This window comes from Marmota marmota, unplaced genomic scaffold (genome assembly GCF_001458135.2).
Source record: "Marmota marmota marmota unplaced genomic scaffold, marMar, whole genome shotgun sequence".
Classification (NCBI taxonomy): Eukaryota; Metazoa; Chordata; class Mammalia; order Rodentia; family Sciuridae; genus Marmota; species Marmota marmota.
The window spans coordinates 9,203,013-9,209,795 of record NW_026000205.1 but is presented as its reverse complement, the minus strand read 5'-3'; positions in this window follow the sequence as shown (position 1 = coordinate 9,209,795).

Sequence of the window (6,783 nt, the reverse complement as noted above, 5' to 3'; positions counted from 1 at the left end):
ACCCGTCCAGACCCCTGGGGACCCTCAGCCAGGCCTTTCCTCCTAAGCGGGAAACACCCCTCCAATTCTGCAAGCGTCCGGGACCTCACCGCCCTGAGACCTCACCTCCCCGTCTTAACCCCCATGAGGATTTGGGTCTCTCCAGACCCCTGCTGCCCTGGAGGCTTAGACACCAAGGAGGACCTGGAAGCCTCCACCTAAGATCCTGTCCCCTCTGGCTGGGAGCCTCCTGCAGGCTAGAACCTATCTCTGGGCTGCTACAGCCATTGCTTCCAACCGTGTCTCCCGACTGTCCCTACACCCACTGACTGTCCCTACACCCACTTCCTCCTGACCCCAGCCAGGACCCTGCTGCCCCACACCATCACCAAAGACCTGCCTTCCAGGGGGACACTGGCAGGAACCTGTGGCTGCTCTGGGACTCCCAACCCTCTGGCCCTCCATCACTCTCTGCATGGGTCCCAGATAGGGCAGCCGCCATCCTTGTGGCCTCATACTCCCCCGCTCCAGGACAGGACCTCCCACAGCCATCCTGACAGCGCCCCCAGCATTGCAGGGTTTCCCCCCAGCTGGGACTCTCTCTGTTCCTTCTGGACCTGTGACCCCAATTCAGTAGCCCCAACAACTGAGGGTGTGTGAAAGGGACCCCCCATGGAGGGAGGCAGAGCACCCTCTAGGAGGAGCACAGACTGTCCAACCAGAAGCCCACTCCCAGACTCCCACCGCTCTGTCCTCTAACCACCTCCAGCAGACTTCTAGCCCTTTGAAACCCCAGGAGTCTCCACGAAGTCCTCTTTAAACCATGAACTGAGACTCCCACCCCCCGGACCCTGAAACCCCTCAGTGAGAGCCCCAGAACCACCAGGACCTCCCATGGGGACCCTAGAGCCCCTCACACTGTTGTGGACAGCAGAATCCGCCTCCCTGGCCCCACAAGATGCCAGCCCAGATGTCCTCTCCCACCTCTGTCTTGGCGCTGAGGTCCCCTGCCCTCTGTGGATTTCCCAAACAAGGGGATCTCCTGGGCACTTGGGAGCCCTCTGACCTTTTCCAGACTCACAGCTGGGACGTCCCTTTCCACCCAACTGCCCCAGCCTGTGTTGTCTCTGAAATTCTCTCCATGAAGGCTGCGCCAGGCCTCTGCACAGGACCTTCCCCAGCACCATGTCTACCCTGGACGGTCAGCAAGGGCCTGGGACACTGCCCTATCTCTTAGCAGCATCTCCCTTACCACCTGCCCTCGGGTACCCTGGGCTTCACAGCCCTCTCTGCCTGAGGACTTCTCTGCCAGACGTCACCAGCTGCTGCTGGCCCTTTGACCCAGGACCCCAGGATTCATTTCAAACAAGGACACTGGCCCTTGATTTAAGATTGACCCCTAGACTCCCTGCTCTGAGCCCTCATTCAAGTGGGACCCTGGGATCTACCCCACCCCCAACCCTTGAGAACCCTGGCCCCGGGGAAGTCCCTTGTCCCCTCACAGACCTGGGAAATCCCTCTGCCATCACGCTCTGCTGCTCCCCAGCCCCTCCCCAGCCACCAGCTGCCCCTTTGGGAACGTGGAGGAGGGTGGTCCAGAATCCTGACTGCCTCCAGCAGCAGTAAGGGGTGGCATTTGTCCCCCTTGGTGCCCCATCCTATGGATCAGCCAACAGAGGCCACTGGCGGCAAAGCGGGGTGATTTCCTCCCAGACTAGAATTAGCCGCCTTGCCTGGGGCGTGCTCTCCCCGACACTGCGGGGCCTGCCAGGGCCGGCCCGACCAGCCTCTGACCTTCCCTGGGTCAGCGCCTTGCTGTCTCCTCATAGATGCTGGTTTCTGCATCATCCTCCCTGGAGGAGGAGCAGGTGAGGGAGGCCAGACACCAGGCAGACACAGTTTGGCTTGGCATCCTGGCTTTGCTGCTGCTCCATGTCCTCCCTCATCTGGAAAATGGGGTAATAAAGCTGGGTGCGGTGGCCCACGCCTGTGATTGCAGTGACTCAGGAGGCTGAGGCAGGAGGATCCCAAGTTCGAGGTCAGCCTCAGCAATTTAAAACAAAAGCTGGGCATGTGGCTCAGTCGTAGGGCACCCCTGAGTTCAGTCCCCATTAGTGAAAAAAAAAAAAAAGGAGAGGTAATAGCACTCTGCATAGTAATGCCTGGAGAGAGAGAAAATGTGTGAGAGAGAGAGAGTGTGTGTGTGTGTGTGTGTGTGTAGCTGAGGCACAGAGAAGTTGGTCCACTGGCCCAAGGTCACACAGCTGGAAAGGTGCAGAGATTTGAACCAAATCTCCAGAATCCAGTGCTCTTACCCAACATACCACTCTGCTACTGAGCAAGGGCTCGCTGCCCGACCTTTCTTTTTTACAAAAAGAAAGAGCTTTATTGAAGGCCAAGAGCAAGGAGGCGGGAGGCGCATTCAAGTCCATTTCCCAGATTGGACTGGCCAGTAGGGGAGGAGCCTGAGTGGCTGGGGATGGGGTTTGACAGTCGGCTGGTCCAGGGGCACTTGGGGATGATTCTGGTCTATTCTGCCTCTGTTGACAGTGGCCCTTGCTGGTCTAGTCCAGGGCTGGGGGCCTGTTTTCTGGTTCTGCTCCTCAGAGCCTGGGTTCCTCCAGGCTGCTGAGGCCATCTTAGGTCAGATCCCAGGGTCCCGTGCCAGTTCTGAAAAACAGCCTGACGTGCCTTTAGGAACAGGGAAGTCGCCATTCGATGGCTCTGTTTCAACACTGCATGGCTTGGAGAGGGCGATGTGTGCGTTTCCTAGAGGAACTCAGATGTGAAGGCAGCGGAGCTAGGGGTCGGGTGGGAGGGACAGGGCAGGAGGCTTCCTCGACTGGGCTGGACAGTTTCTTTTCTCTGGCGTTGGGGATGAGGCCAGGGCCCTGCACATACCCGACAGCACTCTACCTCCCAAACCCAGGCCAGTCAGCCACACGTGGTGCCCACACCTGGGGTCCCAACTCCTCAGGAGCCTCAGGCAGAAGGATCATGAGTTCCAGGCCAGTTGGGGCAACATGCCGAGACCTGTCTCAAAAGAGTGGGAGGGGGTGAAAAAAGAGGGAGGGGGAGATGAGGCTGGGTGTGGCGACACCTATAATCCTGGCTACTCAGGAGGCTGAGGCAGGAGGATCGAAAGCTGAAGGCCAGCCTCAGCAATTCAGTGAAGCCCTAAGCAACTTAGTGAGACCCTGTTGCAAATTTTTAAAAATTTTAAAAATTAGGGGTGTAGCTTAGTGGCAAAGCACTTCTTCTGGGTTCCATTCCCAGTACCAAAAAAAAAAAAAAAAGTGGGAGATGAGGAATTTGATGTAATATCCAGGGTGGGGATTCTTAGGAGTCTTGTAAGATAAACAGCGCTCAGAGAAAGCTGGCTGGAGTTTGGTCAAGGAGGCGTCCTTGCCAGGGTGAGCTGGTACAACTCATGTTGACAGAGCCTCAGTCACCCCGATGGTTCTGGGTGGGGCCAGGAACCCCAAATGTACCTGGAGCCTTGGAATACAGACTGGATGTCCTTCCGAGAGACCTGTTTCTCAGTGTCCCTCATTTTGTCACAGGCCCAAATCTAAGACCTAGTAAGAAGTTGAGGCCAGGTGTGGGCAGCGGGGATAGGGAACTGGGACCAGGGAAAAGGAAGTCAGGCTTGTGATCACTGCAGCTGGCTGCGGGCGGAGCTCCGTGGTAAAGCAGGTGCCTCGCGTGCAAGAGGCCCTGGATCCACCCCGAACACACATGCACACACACACACACACACACACACACACACTGGTTGTAGTACCACATCACCACGACCCTCTCCACACTTGCGCTGGGTGCTGAGCACCGCCCCTGCCTGGTAGGATCACTAACACATTTGAGGAGGGGATTATTTATTGAGCCCTTTTTTTTTTTTTTTTTTTTTTTGTTGTTGGTTAGAAAATAGAGGCTCAGAAAGAAGGCATCACTTAGCCAAGGTCATGCAGGAAAAAAATGGAAAACACTTATTTCAGACTCAGCTCTTTGAAGTAGTAAGTGGAGGCCTGCCAGCCCCATTCAATCCCAACTCTGGTTTTCTTGTTTATGAAGATGTCCTGTGGCTTGCAAACCAGTTGTGTCAGCCGGGTCAGGGGAGGTTCTCCACCAAACCCTCGTTTTGCTGGGTGTGGTGGCGCAGGCCTGTAATCCCAGCTACTTGGGGGGCTGCGGCAGGGTGATTCCAAGTTCAAGGCCAGCCTGGGCAACTGAAGGAAAACTTGTCCAAAAAATGAAAAGGGTTGGGGTGTGACTCAGTGGTCGAGCACCCTGGTTTCAGTCCCCAGGAACACACACATAACACAAAGCCTTGTTTTATTTTTTTATTTATTGAACTTGCTCTGTTACCCAGGCTGTGTGAACTGCTGGGCTCAGGGTCCTCCTGCCTCAGCCTTGAGTGACTGGGACTGCGGGTTGCACCACAGCACCCAACTAGAACCTGTGTTCCTGAGGGTTGGAGTCATGAAGGAGAAGCTCCCAATCACAGTTGCTTAAATAAGATGGATGTTGACTCCTTGCTCACATTCGAGGTGGTCAGTCCAAGACCAGAGGGGTGCTGGGGGTCAGAGACCCATACTCCTCAGCAAAACCCTGCTCCCCTGTATCTGCTCTGGACAGTTTCTGTTTCCCAGGTCTCTTCATAGTCCAAAATGACTGCTGCACTCCAGCCTTCATGTCTGTGTTCCAGTCAACAGAACAGGAAAGAAAAGGGATGATATGGGGATCACCCCTCTCCTTCATGACCCTTCCTGGAAGTCCCTGAATTAATTAATTCATTCATTCTTTCTTTCTTTCTTGAGTAACAGCATGAGGTTATTAGAGGAGACAGAAAAGGGGAAAACAGAACACTCTCAAGGGAGAGAGTGGGTCCTCTCAGAGAGAAGAAGGACCTGGATTCTTTCATGATAATTCATGGTCCAGAAATTAGTCACAGAGTGACATCTGGCTACAAGGGAAGAGGAATGTCCTTATTCTAGGTGTCTGAGGGCATCTGCCACACTCAGTGGCCCTGCCTGTAATCCCAGCAGCTGACCTTGAACTTGGAATCCTCCTGCTTAGGCCTCCTGAGTAGCTGGGGTTACAGGTGCACACCACCACACCTGACATCCTTTTTCCTTTTTTCAATTTTTCTGATACAATAGACATAACATAAAATGTACTATCTGCACCATTTTTAGAAATATTTTTTTAGTTGTAGAGGGACACACAATATCTTTGTTGATTAATTTATTTTTTATGTGGTGCCGAGGATCGAACCAGTGCCTCGCACATGCTAGGCCAATGCTCTGCCGTTGAGCCCCAGCCCCAGGCCCATCTTCACCATTTTGAAGTACGTAGTTCAATGTCGCTGATCACTTTCAATGTTGCGTACCCCTCCCCATCATCTACTTCCAGGACTGTTTTCGTCTTGCAAAAGGGAAACTCTGATGCCTGTAATCCCAGTGGCTCGGGAGGCTGAGGCAGGAAGGTTACAAGTTGGAGGCCAGCCTCAGCAATTTAGTGACACCCTGTCTCAAAATAAAAAAGGGCTGGGGATATGGCTCTATGGTAAAGTGCCCCTGGGTTCAATTCTCAGTGCCAAAGGAGGAAAAAAACAAAACCCGGACACTGTGCCTTCCTGGAACAATAATTCCCTGATGGCCTCTCCCTCTGAGCCCTGGTAATCGCCATTCTACTTTCTCTGAATCTGACCGCCTACCTGCCTTACTGAGGGGAATCATACAGAACTTATCTTCTAGTGACTGGTCACTCAACAGTTCTCAGAGATAATCCACGTTACAGCATGTATCAGAATTTCTTCTTTTCAAGGCCGAATATCAGCGTGTGCTGCATTGTGCTGGTCCATTAATCTGTGGATGGGAACTTTAGTTACTTCCTCATTCTAACTATTGTGAGCAGTTCTGTCTTCTAGAGCTTGCTTTTGGTTCTTTGAAGTATATATATATATTTTAAAAAATGGGATCAGCAGCTGGGTGTAGCTCACAGCACTTGCTTAGCAGCCCTGAGGCCTGGGTTCCATCCCCAGTGCTGCAAACAATCAACCAACTAAGCAAACAAAAAAAAATACAAAGGAAAAATAAAAAACCTGGGATCCCTTTGTTTGGGAAGCAGGCTCAGTGAACACCAGCTGGTGCAGGTGTCCACACTTCATTATGCATGGCAGTGCTGGTCTGCAGCCTTTTAACTGGCATAACTGGGTCCTCATCACCCAGTCATAGATCTGACCCTTTGGTTTGTTTATTAGGGAAATAAAAAGAGATTTAAAATTGCTCTTTGTCACTCACTGGTCAGTGCCCCCACATCTGAGGTCCTCTTTGACATATTTCTGCTTGCAGAACTCATGTCCCCGCGGGCCTTGCTGTGTTCCCATAGTCCTCCAGGAGTCCACTGGAGCTTGTCACACCCTTTTAAGAGTAGGGGAAACTGAGGCCAGGCAGAAGCCTACGTTCTTCATGAAGTACCCACATGATCATGTGCACAGCAGGGACAGAACAGAATCCGCTGCCCTCCTGGAACTGATGCCCTCGGGGAGGCAGTAACCAAATAAGAAAACTGGGGTGTGGGAAGGCAGGAGTAAGAGGGTGTTACAACCTAGAATAAAGTAGTCAGAGGAGGCATCACTGAGAGGGTGACATTGGATAAAGATCTGCAGGACTGGAGAGAGGGGAATCCGGGGATGTATGGAAAGAGCTTTGGCCCCGAGCAAAGGCCCTGAGGTAGGAGCATACTGCCCCTTTGGGTTGGGTGAAGCCTTTGTCCTTCAGTCTGAGTGAGGTGGACAGATTG